This window comes from Dasypus novemcinctus, chromosome 1 (assembly GCF_030445035.2).
Source record: "Dasypus novemcinctus isolate mDasNov1 chromosome 1, mDasNov1.1.hap2, whole genome shotgun sequence".
Taxonomy (NCBI): Eukaryota; Metazoa; Chordata; class Mammalia; order Cingulata; family Dasypodidae; genus Dasypus; species Dasypus novemcinctus.
Genome location: NC_080673.1, coordinates 73,392,563 through 73,412,109, shown reverse-complemented (window position 1 = coordinate 73,412,109; position 19,547 = coordinate 73,392,563). Strand labels below are relative to the sequence as shown.

Here is a 19,547-nt window from a genome sequence, read left to right as displayed (position 1 = left end):
ATAGGCTGCCACTGTCAAAGGATAACATTTAGACACTCAGCCAAGATATTGGTGTTGATGGTAATTCCCTTCTGCTTTTTATAGTTCAGGCATGACTCTCACACACTCAATATTTTGGTTGTATGCTGCAGACCTTCAAGTGGAGCAATTCCTGGAAACAACATGATATCATGAGCCTGTTACAGCTATTAAGTCATGGCAGCTAGAGTGGAAATGAATACAGCAAAAACAATTTATATAGGAATATGTTTCTCAGTGGATCAGTTTCAATATTGCTCCCTGTGGTTGAATCAAGTTGATCCTAAAGGCCAATGTCTCAGTGATTGTCCACATGGATATAAATAACATCATGGCAGTGATGACAGAAATTTTACTTCCTTCACGTTCAGGTCTGATAAAAGTGCATATGTGAAGCTTATTTAACCATAAATAAGTGCTCTGAGAGAAGCTGGGATGGCTAATATAATGGACCGGTATCTCCCAGAAGTCTTTCTCATTTCTTACCCTTTTCTTCTGGTGATTTCTAGCCCTAAAGAGCCCTCTGTCTCTCTGAAATACACATTTTAGCACAAAATTTAAAGCCTGGTTCTCCGTGACTAAAGCTATCATGCTGTTCTCTCCAGATGACTTTGCCCTTACTTCCTAAACTGAGTGCTCAAAGGCTTCAGGAATTTTCTGCAGATTATTTCCCAACCATGTACAAAATGGAACCAAAAGTGAGAATCTCTTAAGAACCTAAAGAGATGAAACATTAAATTGCATTATCCAGTAGCAAGTATTCCAGTTTTCAGTTGTCAGTCACTTCCTCCTTCTGTGCCTAAGAGTTGGTGGGCTGAAAACATCTTCCTGGGATTGTTTACATTTATTTTTTCTCAGCATCCAGTTTGCACAGTTCAGCACCTTAAGGAAGTTAGGTGATTTTACCCACCTCAGTGTATGACGATAGGCCTCACAGTACTTGACGTAGTATTGCAGGTAGTCCTGAAACATGTGGATCAGGTGGATGGTGGTATCTTGGGCACTGGCATTGGGATGGTGAAGGAACAGCACAATAGGCAGTTGTTGCCCATGGTGGATCTGTGTCTTTCAGCTCCTGACTTGGTTCCAAGTGGATAACGAGAAACCTTGAGCTTTGTGGCTGGCTCTGTGTCCTTCTTTAAAATGCTGCATCAACATCTTTCCAATGACCACATCATCATCATCTCTAGATGTTGTGCTGTAGAACACTGAGACCCTGTCCTTTTTGATCCCAACATGCATGCTCTCATCATGCCTATAATGCATGCTATCTCTTTCCTTGTCCTCTTCTTGGACTAGGGAGAATTTCTCAAAGACAGAGCCAGAACAGTTTCATTTCAACATACCAGCCTGATGCATAACTGAATTCTTGCATTCAGAGAGATTTTAAAAGTTGTATGGCAAAGAAACATATCCTGATTCTGGATTTACCCAGAAACTCCCATGTACCTTCTTTAATAACTCCTCAGCACCATATGCTTGAAGTTCCTTGTAGAATTTCAAAGAAATAGTGACCTTCCCTTTTGTTCTGTCTCCATTAAGATTTGAAGAACTGGGGGTTGAGAGGGTACAGGCTTGTCCGTGGGGAGGCAGTGGTGGTGGTTTGGGTGGGGTCACCTTCTGGGGCCAGCTGCTGCTAGGACCCTGCCTGGAGATGAGCAAGCACATTATCTAGGAGATTCTCTATCATGTTCAAAATGTGCCTACTGCAAACAAAATAGAAGCAGTAAAAGTAACATTTGCAGATTTTTATGGGGTCTTCTATCATACTGCTTCAATTTTTGAAATTCTATTTTTACAAAATTTCAAGCAATTTATTACTGTTTTAACCTTAAAAGCTCTTCATCTAAGTAGATTTATATTCCCACATACATTCTTGGCTCCTTAAACTGGGAATCATGATCTGGACATCTATTGTGCCTCTTGTATCACAAGCACTATTCTGGTTTCAGGCACACAATTATCACTCAAGAGATACCAATTAAAATTGATGACTTTGACAAAAAATGACCATTGATGTGTTTTCCAGAATAGAGATGCTCATATTTCATGCCTTTTAGAGGTATAGAAAAATAAAAATATATAATTATTATAGAAAACCATAACCATAATGTTAAATAATCTTTAGTTACTCATGACAGGTTTAGCTAAAGAAAAAAGATGAGGACACTGGTGGAAAACCCATGTACCTTAGGAAGAGAAAATTGGGAAAAAAGACAGTGTATAAATTTTTCTTTGCTTTAAATTCAAAAACAGTAATTATAAAATGTTTAAAATTGTTGTCATTGATTTTTGCTTGAATGGCTCCATTGATGTTCATGTTGAAAGGCTATTAAATCACTTCCCATTAAAAATTACTTCCTATGGGTTGTCTTAGTAAATGTTAATATAAAACACACAAAAATTCCCATCATACCTATGCATTAAGAAACTGTTGTAAATTTATGGCTTATGCCTTTTTGAGTTAATTAGGTAGTAAATCATTTTCTATCAGTAGCTCTCAGAGTGTAACTATCTTATTAAATTAAAACTTCAAGTGGCACAGCAGTTTCAATTTAAACTAAGATGTCTGATGGGATGCCACTCCATTCATCCTTCTCCATACATCCTTTTTTAATCTTTCCCTGCAAGGGAAACTTTAATGTTCATACAAGCTTCAGTGTTTCTGCAAACGTAAGTACTTCTCTCTTTTTTCTTTAAAGTACTTCACTTGTTTGATGTGGGAAAAATACACTTGTGGTTTGAAAAAGATTTTTCAGCATACCAATTTAGTAGAAAATAACTGTTTAGAAAAAAATGAACGACTTTGGCTTTCCTGAGCTTTAATTCAGGATTTGTTTTTATAATGTTTACTCATCTCCAGTCCATTGAACCAAAATGCAATATGACAGAGTCATTTTTTCACATCTTATCATGTTTTACATTCTTTAAGATATGAAAGGACTCTTCTTACTCTTCTTTACTTGTATGAATACTCAAAATCTCAATGATTAGCTTCACATTGTAAAATCTATTCCATTCATCCTCTTCTTAGAATTACTCTCTCCTGTATATATTATTGTAAGTGTATGTGTTTTGCTTAGTATATCTGTGAAAACATCTTTTCTTCTTTCTGCCATCATCCAATCATCTTAAATCACTCTTTTTTTTCACCTTTCCTCATTTTAATTTTTGGACTATTGTTTCATGTTTGAAACTTTAAATTTTCCTTTAATTTATTCAATTTTTGAAAAAAATAATTTCTTTTTTTCCTGCCCATCATTTACTTTTAAAGGCAAGAAATCAAAAACCCATTTAGAAACTCTAAATGTCAAACATAAAAGTTACATTTGCATATGAATGTTTTAATACACACTAATAATTCAATTCACCTTCAATACATGGACAACAAATAAAGCAAAAGAAGGAATTTATTTTGCTTAATTTTATTATGTTAGCACTTGAGCTTTCCTGGGTGTAAAAAGTTTAACTCTGTGTGCAAACTTAAAACGTAAAATTAAATCATTTTCTTTCCCCAAAATTTAAAATAACCAATTTTATTAGAGAGTGTAGTCTTAAAATTTAAGGTTTTATTGTTCTACCACATGCTACCTAGACTATTAAAATTCAAAGAGAAACCTTGGGATTTTACATTTAGAGAAATGATGCCTCTGGAACGATAAAGACTGCAAAGTATATTCTGAGACATTTTGAGGACAAGCCAGACTTTATAAAGAAATTTTTATATTTTAAACCCCAAAGAAAATATTGCCCTCCGGTTTTGGTGCATTTCTGTCTTTGCAACATGCTAGAAAGTATTGTTTCTGCCCCTTCATGCTTCTCCTTTGGCTACCAACTTTCTATGCAGTCTGGTAGGGTGCTGATGCTTGAGGAAGAAACAATAATGCCTTTTGACTTTCTTTTAGGAAAAGACTTCTCACCTCATGTACAGCAAGGCACTCGAAAGGGTGACTGAAACAAAGACTGCCTCTTCACACTGAAACTCCTCGATTTCCCTCTTTTAGATCAAGCCCTATTCAAAAGGCACGTTGAAATGATGCAAATAGTTGGCCAAAGGAAGTGTAGTTCTTATGTTATCAGTGCCTAGTCAACCACTTCGCCCTACCATAGTTCACTGAAAAAAGGAAAATGACTATTTCTGTACCCCCGACAGAGAAAGAACCCTGGGAAAATAGCAGCAACGTTTGACTACCCATTCTTCAGTGCTTGGGCAACACTCAATCATGGTGCTTTCAGAGTATAGACAATCTTCCAAAATGCAACAATGCAGACCTTGAGCAATCTTGTAGGCAGGTTGGGACCTCAGGAAGGCAGAAGTCTCAAAGAAGAGTCTCTCTTTGGAAAGGAACAGGCATGCTTTATTTTCTCTCACACATCTTTTTCCTTGCCTGTGAAGGGGAACGTGATTTTATTTTCAGCCATCTATGCATGCTAACTTCTTCGACTTGTTCTCCTATCCATATTCAAACAATCCTCTCTGACAATGACTCTGTCAGCTTGCTCTACATCCTTTCCCAAAGTTGTTACAGGTCAAGCTTGAATTCCCCTTTTGAACTCTCCAAAACTCAGACAGTCATTTGGATTGTTTCCTAGCAGTAGCTAGGATTTGTTTGATATCTCCGTCAGCCCTTTTTACTCCAATTGCTAAAATGTCTATTCTTTTACTTTGCCCCTGTGCATTGAGAATCACACTTACTTGTGGTTTTTGTTCCCCTAAAACAACCTCAGTAATAATTCAGGCTGAAAAACAAACAAACGAAAAATAGCTGGATACATTTAGTCACTTTGATTCTGCACATAACTGGAGCTGGAAATATCTATGTTTTAAAATATTATTTTGAGGAATCATGCTGTAGGAGATTCAGTTTTGACTTCGTATCCATCATGTTCAATCTTTCCTATTATTTCCCATTGCCATGAGACATCTGGATTAGTTTCACTTGAATCTAAGAAGTGGCAATCACTAAAAATACTACCCTTTGCTTCAGTGTGAGAGTAAATTTCCTGAGGGAATGTTAGAAAGGAATAGGACTTCCTGCATACTTGGAGGGGCATTGAACTTAAGAGAAAGAAAAATCATGTTTTTATCTCCCAGTCATTCCATGAGAGGTCCTCTATAGTGTAGTAGCAGGCTTAGTTTCTCAGATGCTATAGCTCACCTAGAAACTTTCCTACTATTGTGCTACCTCAGTACTCATCATTAATTTGTTTTGGGAGGTGTGATGAGAACCAAAAATGACGAGTATCAAACAAATTTTTCCCATAAAGAATAATGCAAATAAATTTAATGCATTCCCAAACCAAAGACAATGTACATTTTTAAGGCAATATGTAAAGAGATAGGAGCATATATCATTAATTTACATGAGAAATAAACCTAAAAATCAATAAATACTTAGATTAAATAAAATAAAAATTTCACTTTACCTGCATTGAGAAGAGTCCATGGTCTGATGGGATGGTGGGAGGAGTGTGGTGGGGAGGAGAGGTTACATGGAGTGCTGCCTGGAAGGAGAATCCCCCTCCAATAGAACATCGGGCACTTACACTTCAGGTGTTCTTTCTCTATTCTGCCTTTTTTCAACTTGCACCATAGACTCTGACACACTCTTTGTCAACTTCACTAAAAACTTACCCAATGAAGACTGCTTCTGTCTTCTTTTCAGAATTCCTTGAAAGTGTGAAATTGTTTGGCCATTCAATAAATTCACATTTCTGTTTGTCAGAGCTTTGTCCAGATGGTGCTTCTTCACAAAGTTTTGAACTTCTGCCCATTTTTCACACATTTCTTTTATCAAGGAACTGGGGAAACTCTTTGTCACCTTCACTAAAACCTTATCCAATGAGGACTGCTTATGTCTTCTTTTCAGAATTCCTCTAAGGTGTGACTTGTTTGGTCATTCCATAAATTCCCATCTGCTTGCCAGAGCTTTGTCCAGATAGTACTTCTCCACAAAGTTTTGAACTTCTCCCCGTTTGCATACATTTCTTTTATCAAGGAACTGAGGACATCCTCCCTTACCTCCTCACCTGAAGAAATCTCTTCAGCCACCTCTTGTTGCTGCTCCTTTTGTGGTTCCTGCAGCTCCTCAGTGCTGAGCTCTTCACGATGTTCCTCCACTGACTCCTCAATTGCAGCAGCATCGACCTCCAGAGCCATGGACTGGCCCAAAGACACAATATCCTGCACAACTCTACCCTCTGCACCTGCAGGCTTGGGGTCAGTCTCAAACCCTTCAAATTCTCTGAGTCACAGCTTCTCGCCACAAATTCTGGCCTGGTAATGACTTCTCCTCTTTTATGATGTAGGTTCTCCTTGGCTTTTTTTTTTTTACCAAAAAAAAACCAAGCCACAGTTAAAAAGTTGGTGGAGAATAAAACCCTCATCATCTTTGTAGTCTTGAAATTCACTGAAAAATTCATCGCAGCCTTTTTATTAGCACTTGCTGCCTTGCCATGCTTCACAACACTATGGATGCTGGTCCTCTTCTAAAATTATCAAACCAGCCATGGCTGGCCTTAAAAACTTCAATACTCTCATTACTTGGTTCTGGTTTGTTTCAATTGCAATGAATGTACCACACTAATGAAGGATATTGTTAATGTGGGTAAATGTGGGTGATGCGTGGAGTGGGCATATGGGAATCCCCTTTATTTTTATGTAACATTTATGTAATCTAAATATCTTTTTTAAAATAATTTTTTAAAAAAAGATCGGCATGCAACAATTCTGCTTTTTCACATATCATGGCTTCTGATACTAACTGCTTCTCATTCACCCAAATTAATAACAGCTTTAAAACTTCCTCCACTGTTTGGGGATACTGCTTTGTTACTGCTTTTACTCCTTTCACAAGATCAGCCTTTTTATCGTTTTTTTAATTCTTAATGGTGGTGGAGACCATTGTTCTAGGCATACCGTATTCCCTAGAAAGATCAGTAATGTGAATACTACTCTCGTATTTACCTATTATTTCTTTTTTTCTGCCCAGTGAAGGTGTGAAGTAATTTTCTTTTCTGCACAGCACTATCACTGCTCATTTTGTTAAGACCCATGGTGACACAAAAAATGCACAAATGCACAAATGACCATTGGAGCTAAGATAAGACTGAAATGGGATGGGCACAGGGCGAAAGCTACTACTTGACTAATGTGTGATCCTTTGTTTCTTCTGGAAGGGGTAGCAAGTCACCAGGCAACTAACACCATCAATTTCTAGCTTGTGCAATGAGTACCGGGAAAAATTTTCACAACAAAATGTGCTGAGTACCAAATTCAACAAGTTCCAAAGCGGTCAAGTACCAAGGTATGCCTGTATTGCCAGGCTTCCGTAAGCATAGGGAGATCAGGGTTTTCTATCCTCAAACCCACCTTTCTCCCCAAAGAGAAAATAAACATGATGGGCTAAGAGCACAAACAGTTTTTTGCCTGCAGAGTTTGTGAATGACTGTGAGTTTACTAATTAGCTATCAAATAAATAATTTGGTACTGCTTTTATTTTCATATTCACACAAGGCCCAAGATGAAAGAATATTTGGGAAAGTGTAAAAGTACGCTAAATTATAATTTTATTCCATTCTGTCCTAAATAAAAGTAGAACATAAATAAAGGAGTGTGGGTTATATATATGTATGTGTGTTTCAGGATATAAGAAAGAGAAGCAACAAAATATAAATTATTAATGAAAGAGGCTGGTTTTAGGTTCTCATGAAAGGAAACTGAAGGAAATTATGAAATTCCTTTCCGAGGAGATCTTTAACTGTGTCATGTGCTTAATCTGCTGGGAAATTTATGACAAATTCTGGCTGCAAGCAAATTAATGGATTTTGAAGACCTTTCATGGAATTTTATATCCTCATGAGTATGTGAAATTGAGTTCAGCAGTTGAACACAAAAGAACTCAAAATTCCTATGTCTATTTTCTTCAAGCAAGTTAGTTTTTTGACCTTGGGTTTTAGTATCATCATTTGTAAAGTTATTGATGTTAGAGTAGAACAGATTTTTTTGTTGTTATTAGGAATACAATGTTGGAAGGTCATTTATTTTTTGAAGTCTATCTATTAATTGTCAAAGATCCATGGACCTATGCTAAAAATTAGAATTGGTGACATATAGGGTAGCATAGCACAATTTGGTTCTTATATTTTAAATGTTATGAGAGTATAAGAAATTAAATATATGTGTTTTTAGGAAAGTGACAATCTCATTTGGAAAACAGAATATACTCATATAGAAAAGAATAAAAATAAAAAATGCTTCCATGTGGTTTTGTCATGAGCCTTAATGAGCACTGCACAAATCAGTGACTTCGGGATAGACTGCAGAGACATAGAGCAGGAAAAGGGAAAAGGATACAAGCAGATTCAAGAGAAAGAAAAACAGTTGAAAGAAGAAAGAGCAAGAAAGTGAACACTCAGAAACTCAAGTTTCAAGATGACAGGCACATTTTCTTGATCAAAGCAAGAGCCATATTAAAGAATAAAGAGAAAAAAAAGTTGATGGATTTTTTTGAAAATCCAACAGAGGAGTTTGAATTTAATTGCCTAGCAATGCAGTACAACCATCAGTAAATTGGAAGGATGTGATCATGTGAAGTATTTTTGAAGAAGTTTATTAGGTATACATAGGAAAAGACTGAGGACAACATATGTAGGATTCTACTTTAATAGTCAAATAAAATTAAATAATTGCATCCTGGAGAATTGTTATAGTTGAAGAATCAGAAAAATGAAGATCTAAAAATTATTACTGAAAATAAATAATAGGAGAAATGTGGTGATGCTCTAGAGAAAGTGAAAAGGTAAAAATCAATGTAAGGTTGAAAGACCAATAATTCAACATTATGGGAAGAGCCTTGTAGGTGATGAAGACTTTAGAACTAGGTGATCCACCCATAGTACAAGAGCCTGGCCTCAGATTTTAAAGTGATAAAGTGGGGTATTGATTTTTTTAACTGAGCATTCCAAAAGCAACTAGAGCAGAAGTGAAAAATATTAAGAGGATACAGACTTGAGAAAGATATCTATCCAAAAACTATTTATTTTTCTGCTTGATTGTCTTACTGCTTTTAGTGCTCCCAAGAGTTTATTTGGAAATTATTTTAGTGTTTTTATTACTTCCTTGTAAAACAGATATCAATTTCTTAGTACTGAAGGCATTATCTGGCCAGTTACTAATTATATCTAAGATCTCAGAAAAACAGACATATCCATTCAATGGAGAAGCCCTTTGATTTATAATTTTTCACAAAAATATAAATAAAGCTTTTTGTCTTATAGTAAAAATATCAAGATACATAAAATATAATTCAGAGAAATTTTCCCAGTCTTTAAAGCCAGTGAGTTAATTGTGCACATTGATTTTTTCACATTGAATTGTAAACTTGGGTAAGTCTGGTCGTGTAGTAGTTGTATTAAGAAATAAATTAAATAATTTGGGAACCAAAGACATTCTTCAGACTATGGTAACTCTTTTCAAGTCTGTGTGGAAAATATCCATGTCAATATAAATAGATGTAATAAAATTATAGTATGTCTTTCAAAATCTATTTCTCAGTGTCTTGAAAGACAATCTTCAGAGCCTTTTTGAAGGGAAACATTAGTGGTTGGTGGGTAGATTACATGTGATAAACACAATCCAAAGGGTAGAGTTCCCTAAGTATTCGGAGTCTGTGCTCACACTATTTCAATGAATGTTTGACATCTCAACTTTTTATAGGGCAGATCACTATTGAATCCGGGTTTTATTAAAAACAGTGAGGGAAACAAATTAGAACCACTCCCAACTGCTTGAACTAGCATATTCAATTCAGACTCTCGGGTAAATGCATGTTTGCATTGATAAACCCAGCTTGGTCTAAAATTATGTTCTTTCCTATTTGTTCTATCTCCCTGAGAATATATTCTCACAGGTACTCTCCCGATTGCTTTATATATAAAAATTACAAAATCTGGCAGTTACTTTTGATGTATAAGCTCTTTCATATTTGACTTCATAATTGAACCTTAAGGCAATTTGGATACAGACTAGTTAGAGATCTTGATGGGCATACGGGATATACATTGGCCAGATATGCCAGTGGGAAGTTGTATATTAAATTGGGTACCTGATTTCATGGGGCTACCAGAACACCATAGTTTATAGAAAATTAATGGGGCAGAGGCCCTGGTTCCTGAGACACAGAGGCAGAGCAAAAGCATATTTCCACATGCTACATGCCTAGATGATGATCAAAATGTGTAATGCTGAAAGAAATTTGCCACCAGGTACCTAAGTCAATATCAATGAGTAGTCCCTAATATCCAAACTGATTTGTGTAATGAAAAGTGTTCTTATTTATTTTAGTTTGCTAAGCTGCTCAAAGCAGATAATATAAAATGGATTGACTTTTAACAGTAGGAATTTATTAGCTTACAAGCTGACATGTTTGAGCCTGAGAAAAATGTCTGAATCAAGGCATCATCAAAGTGATGCTTTCTTCCCAAACTAGCTGCCAATGATCTTGGACACTTCCGATACATGGCAAGGCATATGGCAGTGTCTGTTGGTCTCTCCCTTCTCTTCCAGGTTTTATTGTATCCATCTTCCTGTTTCCATAGGTTTATCTCTCTTTGTGTCCAAATTGATCCCATAAGGAACTCCACTAAAAGGATTAAGACCCAACTTTGGCCATGTCTTAACTGAAGTAACCTAATCAAGAGGTCCTACTTACAATAAGAGGACACCCACAGGAATGGATTAGCTTTAAGAACATGATTTTCTGAGGTACATACATTTTCAAACCAGCACACTACTTTTCACATCTTCTCCAACACATGTCATTTTCCTTTGTTTGAATAGTAGCCATTCGAGAGTGTAAAATGGTATCCTGTGGTTTTGCTTTGTATTTTTCTAATGACAAATAATGTTAAGTACATTTCCATGTAATTATTGGCCCTTTGTATACATAGTTATGTGAATATCTATTCAAGTCTTTTACTCATTTTAAAAATCGGGTTATTTTTAATTTTGTTGCGGAGTTGTAGTATTTCTTTACATATTTTGGATATTAAACTCTTATGAGATACGTGATTTCAAAACTTTTTTTTCCTCTTATTTATTCATGATGAAATCCTTTGATTCACAAAAGTTTTTAATTTTAATGAAGTACCATTTGTCTATTTTTTTTGCTCATGATTTTAGTATAAAGTCTAAGAAACTTTTGCCTTACACAAGGTCCTGAAATTCTTCTTTACATTTTCTTCCATGAGATTTATAGTTTTGGCTCTTCTATTTAGGTGTTTGTTCCATTTTGAGTTCACTTTTGTATATGGTATGAAGTAGAAATCTACCTTCATATTTTTGCATGGAAATATCCATTTTTCCCAGAACTATTTGTGAAAAAATTATCTTTTCCTACTGAGTAGATATGGATATTTTCATATATGCCCTTCATCATGTTGAAAAACTTTCCATCTAGTCTTCATTTTCTTAGTGTTTATATCAAGAAGCAGTTCTGGATTTTTTCAAATACATTTTCTGCATTACTTGAGATGATCATGCATTTTTAAAATATTAATGTGATGTATTATTTTCATTGATTTTCTTATGTTGCAACCCCTTGCATACCTAGGATAAATAACCATTTGACCATGGTGTATAATTCTTTTAATGTTCTTTTGGATTCAGCTTGCTGGTATTTTGTAAGGATTTTTGCATCTATATTCATGAGAGATATTGTCCAGTAATTTTATTTTCTTGTGGTATCTTTATCTTTATCTTACTTTGCATTAGTATGATGCTGGCCTTACAGAATGAGTTAGAAAGTGTGCCCTCATCCTCAATTTTGTAGAAGAGTTTGAGCAGAATTATTGTCAATTTTTCTTGGAATGTTTGGTAAAAAATACCAGTGAATGCATGTGGTCCCTGACTTTTATTGCTGGGAGGCTTTTGGTTACTGATTCAATCTCTGTGATATGGTCTGTTGACTTCTCTATTCCTTCTTGAATCAGTCTAGGTTGTTTGTTATTTCTAAGAATTTATTTAGATTACCTAATTCGCTAACATACGCTTGCTCTTATAATCCTCTAGGAAAATATGTGGTTTCATTTCTGATTTTAGCTGTTTGTATCCTCTTTTTTCCTTTGTCAGTCCAGCTAAAGGTTTGTTGATTTTGTTGATTTTTTAAAAGATCCATTTTTTTTATTTTGTTGATTTTCTATGGGTTTTTAAAATCGATTTCATTTATCTCTGGCTTAATAATTGTCATTTCCTTCCTCCTGCTTGCATTTTTCAGTTACTCTGGGGTTGTGAGGTTAGGTCTTTGATTTGAGGTCTTTCTTCTTTTGAACTGTAAATATTTAGAACTAAAATTTCCCTGTTATACTTCCCTTTGCTGTACTCCATACATTTTTGCATGCCATTTTTTGTTTTTCTTTGCCCCAAGATATTTCTTAATTTCCCTTGTGATTTTTTTGACCTATTGATTGTTTAAAAACATATTTAAAAATTTTCCACTTATTTATGGATTTTCAATTCTCCCTCTATTCTTGATTTCTAATTTCCTTCTATTATATTCAGAGAAGATACATTGGTGATTTCAATATTCTTGAATTTATCAAGATGGGTTTGTGATGTAACATATGGATTGTCTTGGAGAAGGATCCATGTGCACTAGAGAAGGTGTATTCTGATGTTTTGGGGTGAAGTGTTCTATATATGTCTATTACCTCTAGTTGGTTTATAGTATCATTCAAGTCTTCTAGATGGTGATCTATTATTGAAAGTGACTTATTGAAGTCTTCTATTAATGTACAACCACCTATCTCACTTCAAATATGTCAATATTTGCTTCATATATTTTGTGTCTCTACAACTAGGTGCATTTATTTATAATTGTCATGACTGCTGGCTGAATTGATCCCTTTATCGGTATATAGTGACCTTCTTTGTCCAACTTAACAATATTTGACTTAAAGTCTATTTTATATGCAATTAGTATAATTAACCCAGCTTTCTCTTGGTTATAATTTTTCCATCCTTTTATATTCAACCTACCTGTGTCTTTGAATTTAGGTAAGTCTCTTGTAAACAGCATATATTTGGGCCATGCTTTTCTATCCATTTTGCCAAGTTTACCTTTTGACTGGAGAGTTTAATACCTTTACAATTAAAGCAACTATTTATAATTCAGGGTTTTCCTCTACCATTTTAGTATTTTGTCTTTTTAGGTCTTGAAATTTTGTCTTTCAGATCTATTAATGCTTATTTTCACAGTTGATTTTTATAGTGTACCAATTTGAGTCTGTTCTCATTTCTTTCTTAGTGTTTATGTTCTTAGTATATACTGTTTCTTAGTATATATTTTTCCTCTATTTTCTTTGTGGTTATAATGTGGCTCAAATTTAACATCTTAAATCTGTGACAATCCTGTCTGATTTTATACCAACCTAGTTTAAATAGCAAACACAAATCCTATTTCTATACCCTTCTTTCCCCCAACTTTTTGTTGTACATGCTGCTTATTATGCCCTTATACATTGTTTGCCCAAAACCATAGATTTATCCCTATTTTTTATGTACTTTAGAACCTGTAAGAAGTAGAAAAATGTAGTTATGTAACAAATAGTTCTATACAATAGTACTGACATTTATAATTACCCATATGATTACCTTTTCCGGAGGTCTTTATTACTTCCTGCTGCATTGATCTACTGTCCAGAGTCCTTTCCTTTCAGTCTGAAGAACTGCCTTCAGCATTGTTTGTTGGGCAGGTCTAATGGTGATGAACTCCCTTGGCTTTTTTAAAAATCTGGGTATGGTTTAATCTCTCCCTCATTTTTAAGAGATATCTTTACCAGATAAACAATTCTTGCTTGGCAATTATTTTCTTTCAGCATTTTAAATATTTTGTCCCCACTGCCTCTTGTCTCCATGGTTTCTGATAAAATATCAGGACTTAATCCTATTGTGACTTCCTTGTAGATAACATGTTACTGTTCTCTTTTAAGTTTCAAAACCCTCTCCTTGTCCTTGGCATTGAACAATTTGTCTACTATGTGTCTAGATGTGGTTTTCTTTGAGTTTATCCCATTGGGAATTCATTGGTCTTCTTCAATGTGCATTATTATGCCTTCCATTACATTTTGGAAGTTTTCTGACACTATTTCTTTGAATATTCGTTCTTCCTCTTTCTCTCTTTTCTTTCAGGAACTCCAATAATTCATATATTGATATACTTGATGGTGTCCCATAGGAATTTTCATCTTTGTTCACCTTTTTTTGTTTTTCTTTCTGCTCCTCATCCTAAATCATTTCAGTTGCTTTGTCTTCAAGTTAACTGGTCTTTCTTCTACTGTCTCCAGTATTTTCTTTTTCTTTTATTTATTTATTTATTTATTTATTTTTTATTTTTATTTATTTTTTATTTTTTATTTATTTTTTTATTGACTTTGTAATAATATTACATTAAAAATATATATGTGAGGTCCCATTCAACCCCACCCCCTACCCCTCCTCTCCCCCCCCAACAACACTCGTTCCCATCATCATGACACATCCATTGGATTTGGTAAGTACATCTTTGGGCACCTCTGCACCTCATAGACAATGGTCCACATCATGGCCCATACTCTCCTCCATTCCATCCAGTGGGCCCTGTGAGGATCCACGATGTCCGGTGATCACCCCCGAGGCGCCATCCAGGGCAGCTCCACGTCCCAAATACGCCCCCACCTCTCATCTCTTCCTGCCCTTCCCCATACCCATCGTCCACCATGTCCACTTTTCCCAATCCAATGCCACCTCTTCTATGTGGACATTGGATTGGTTGTGTCCATTGCACCTCTATGTCAAGAGGAGGCTCAGATTCCACATGGATGCTGGCTGCCATCCTCCCATTTTCAGTTGTAATCACTCTAGGCTCCATGGTGTGGTGATTGTCCTTCTTCAACTCCATCTTAGCTGAGTGTGGTAAGTCCAATAAATCAGATTGTAGGTGCTGGAGTCTGTTGAGGCTCAGGACCTGGCTATCACATTATCAGTCCAGAGATTCAAATCCCCTAACTATATCTTAAACCCCAACGTTAACTGCACCTCCAGCAGATTAGTATGAAAGTCTCATGAAGGGAGATCCCATCTGAGTCCAGATTCATCACACATAAACACCATTTCCAGAGAGGGGCCATCTGCCCTGGTAGTAAACCCCATCGGCCATGACCATAACTCTCATGGGTCTCTTTAGCCTTCATAGGAACCAATATCTGGGGGTTGTATCTGCTTTATCTGTCTCTCTGACTCTGCTCAGTTGTGCATGAGGGCAATCCTTCTGCCAGCCTCCAGACTCTTTTTTAGAAACTCGTAGCCATATAAACTCATTTCTCCTTTCCATTTCCCCCTTACTTTAGGTCAAACAGCATTTTAAAGTCATGTTATTTTATGTAGACATGGATATTCTGCTGATCCGCATTGAACCTTCCATATAAGGTCCTTTTCCAGTTGCATCATCAGTTGGTATTTGATAGTGGTCCCTCGTTGCCAGGGAGGCTCATCCCCGGGTGTCATGTCCCACGCTGGAGGGAAGGCATTGCATTTACATGCTGAGTTTGGCTTCAAGACTGGCCACATTTGAGTAACATGAAGGCTGACAGGAGGAAATTCCCAGGCACAATGTTGCTCTAGGCCTTGTTCTTATTTTAGGTTTATCAGCTCACAAGCATAGTCATTAGCATCAGGGGCTCACTGTTGAACCCTCACTCCCTCCCGGTCCCCGCCGCTGTACCTGGGAGACTATCGCTGCTCCCCTAGGGACCACGACAGAGCACCACTGGCCAGGAACCCAGTACCCCCCCTGCTGGGTTTTTAATTGTTGCCACTATGAGTATATCCAATCATTACCATGCACCCTGGACATATGTTCTGTACAGCTCCCTGACAGCCAATCACCTGTCATTGGTATCCCATACCAGTATCCCTCCATTGCCATTGTTGAAACACTCTGTGATCCAGAACTCCCCGAAATTTGAAGCCCAATATAATGTCATGGTCCCTTACTAGGGAATGGCATATAGCGATGGGTTTAAAGGATAGATAAAGAACTTGGATAAAGTTAGATAAAGAACTTAGATAAAGAATGTTGACTTGAAAAAATTCCACATCCTATCCTTTTTCCCCCCCCCCCCTAATTATTCAGCGTTTCTTCGTAGGAGTCCTAGACCACAGCAATGCATATATATAATATACAGCACTCCCATACATCCACCACAACACCTTTTTCCTTCCACAGCGATACTCTTACACCCTATTCACATCATATTTACTTAAGGTGATGTACAGAGTCTGAGATATTAGCTTTCTAACATGGTAATATCTGTGCTTACATTATGGTGCATACTTTAGGATACACAGTTCTTTACATTTTTAGTTCTCCTATGTTTTACATTATGGTTTACATTATCAGTCTGTCGTCTCCTATATGTTATGGTGTAATATTACATGTTTTATATCCATCCTTGTGTACTCTCAAGAAACTCCTCCCTTGCCCCCCATTTACTTTGGTTCCACACATTTAACGTCCATTTTCCCTTCCACCTTGGTGCCCACAGTGACAGTCAACCTCCGTTTCCTGAGGAGCCACTTCCAGAGATAGATGGAATAGTGTTTAGGGCCTAACTTGCTCATCTGCCCCAATGCCCTGGGAGCCACCCTTTCTCTCGAGGGATAGAGTTCCCTCTATTTGGTGGCATTAGTCCTCCCCAGGATGTGGGTCCACCCCCACTCTCACTACTTGGGATTCTACCCCATGGTGTCACCCACTCTGGCAGAATGAGCATTTAGACATTCCCCAGGAGCCCGTCCTGCATCAGACCCTCCCCTCCGAGCATTCTAAACAGGTAACCCTCTTTATTATATTTTGATATTATTTTCTCGGCATTTTACTCTCCACCACCTCCTAACCCTCTCCTGTGTTCGTATGCTACCCCTCCCTCCCCCCACTTTTGGGCAACATTACCCAACCGTCCCTCCCCAGCCACCCTCAAACCCGTAAAGCCCCAACCAAAGGCAACCCCTTGCCCCCATTTTATCTCTTCTTTGTGTTCATACTTACCACCATCTCGTCTTAAGTTCCACCCCTGCAGACATCGGCTCATATCCTTCCTCCACCCTCCGATTTCCTGTAAGCCTATCGTTCAGTCTCTTGCTATCTAGGGCAGCTTGTTTATTTCATATCATTGTGTCTCCAGTATTTTCATAGCTATTACTATGGTCTTCAACTCCAATATTTCTGTTTGGTTCTTTTTAAATTTTCTCTGTACTCAGATTCTCATATTTTCATTCATTTGAAAAATATTCTTTAGTTCTTTTTCTGTCCTTTCCTTTATGCCTTATACATATTGAGGATTATTATTTTTTAATTGTCTGTAATGTTCAGTCTGTTTTTTCATTGATGTTTTCTGAAATTTTATCTTGTTCTTTGGATAGGCCATCATTTCCTGTATTTCTATCTTGTAATTTTTTTTGCACACTCTACCTTTCAATATTTTAAGTGTTAAATTGGTGTTTAGCTCCTGTGATATCTATTCCTTAAGAAAATATTAAGCTAGCAATACGAAAGAGATTCCTTTGAGTGCCAGGAAGAAACAAAAAGAAACAAACCAATGCAAAACACAACAGTCACAGTCTGAAAATATGCTCTGTATTGGCTGGTGCTTTTCTTCAAAGTTTAGGTCTATTATCAATAAGATCATGCCAAGGTGAATGCAAAGTGTAAGGTCCTCTTTACCGAGTCTATGTCTTTTCCTGAACTTGTATTTGCTCATGGCCTTAGGGGTTCTCCAGTTTCCAAGAGCTCCATTGCCCCCTTTACTCACTATGAAATAGACTTTCTTCTCTTCTGGGTGCTCTACTGTATGACTTAAAGCAGATAATCCTTTGCCCTAGACTGCTTTGAATTAATTGCTTAGCTGTCTGCAAGTTACTTCTGCCTCCAGTTCTGGGAGGGTGAATCAGAAACATGTGTCCTGTGCTGTCTTTCAGAGTGTCACCTGATAGATTGGTATGAACACAAAGGCAACACAGCATGCAGAGAAGGGTGATTTTGCTCCTTTCAGAAAAGGGCCAGGGACCCACGATGGGAGCACAAGCTGGCTGCACACCACACAGGGGAGAGTTTGAAGGAGTGGTCAAAAAGGCAACATAAGCTTCACCTACCATTTTTTAAAGCTGTGTTTTCTTGATTCTGGACTTGCCCAGTTACTGCAACTCTTTTATGAACTTCGGGAGAAGACGGTTTTGTCAATTTTTGCTACTTGTTCAAAGATTCTGTGTGGTTTAGGCATCCGGGTATGTCTTATCCTGATACCCTGTTCAACTGGAAAAAGCACACATAATATGTATTTTTTAAATAAAAATTTTGTTGTCTTTTTTAAAAAATACATACATCATACAAAATATTACATTAAAAATAATGAGGTTCCCATATACCTCACATCCCCTCCATTTCCCCCACATCAACAATCTCTTTCATCAGTGTGGTACATTCATTGCATTTGATGAATACATTTTGGAGCACTGCTACACCACATGGATTATAGTTTACATTGTAAATTACACTCTCTGCCAATCTATTCAGTGGGTTATGGCAGAATATATAAAGTCCTGCATCTGTCCCTGCAATATCATTCAGGACAACTCCAAGTGCTGAAAATGTCCCCATATCACACCTCTTCTTCCCTCTCCTTGCACTCAGCAACTCCCATGGCCACTATTTCCACATCACTGATACAATTTCCTCCATTGCTAGAATCACTATAGTTCTATAGTAGAATTCCAGTAAGTCCACTCTAGTCCATATTTTATTCCTCCATCCTGTGGACCGTGGGATGACAATGTCCACTCCACCTGTAAATCAAGAGGGAGCTTAAATCCCACATGGCTGATGGATGCAATTCTCCTGCTTGTAGTTGTAGACTCTCTTGGTTCCCTGGTGTGGTGGATGACCATCCTCAACATCCTGTTAGCTGACCTGGGTAAGTCCAACAAATAGGAGAGTTGGTACTGCAACTCTGCTGAGGTTCAGGGCCCAGCTGGCATATGGACAGTCCAGAGATTCAAGTATCCTGAGCATACAACAACCACAGCATCAGCCACAAGTTCAGTAAAAGTGACAGAAGAAGCATGTGGAGAGAGGTCACATCTAAGTCCAACTCCATCACACTCAGGAACACAAATTCCAGTGACAAGGCACTGAACACCAGAGCCATCTTCCATGACCATAGAACCTGGGTGTCTCCATAGCCCCCAGGAGCACCACTACCTGGGGTTGTATATTCTTTGGCTATTTCTGAGATTCTGCTGAGATGTGTGAAAGCGTGACCCCTCTGATGACCTCTCAACTCATTTTGAAGTCTCTTAGCCATATAAACTCATTTGTCTTTACCATTTCCCCCTTTTATTCAAGATCTTTTCCTAGTTGCATCACCATGTGATGATTCGTAGTAATCCCTCAGTGCCAGGGAGGCTCATCCCCAGGAGTCATGTCCTATGCTGAGGA

General features: G+C 37.2%; 1 pseudogene; it reads right to left on the bottom strand.

Annotated features, from left to right (window-relative positions):
* Window positions 1–817: 817 nt before the first annotated feature.
* Window positions 818–6,178, bottom strand: LOC101419471 (actin-related protein 2/3 complex subunit 2 pseudogene; annotated as a pseudogene).
* Between the last annotated feature and the right edge of the window lie 13,369 nt (window positions 6,179–19,547).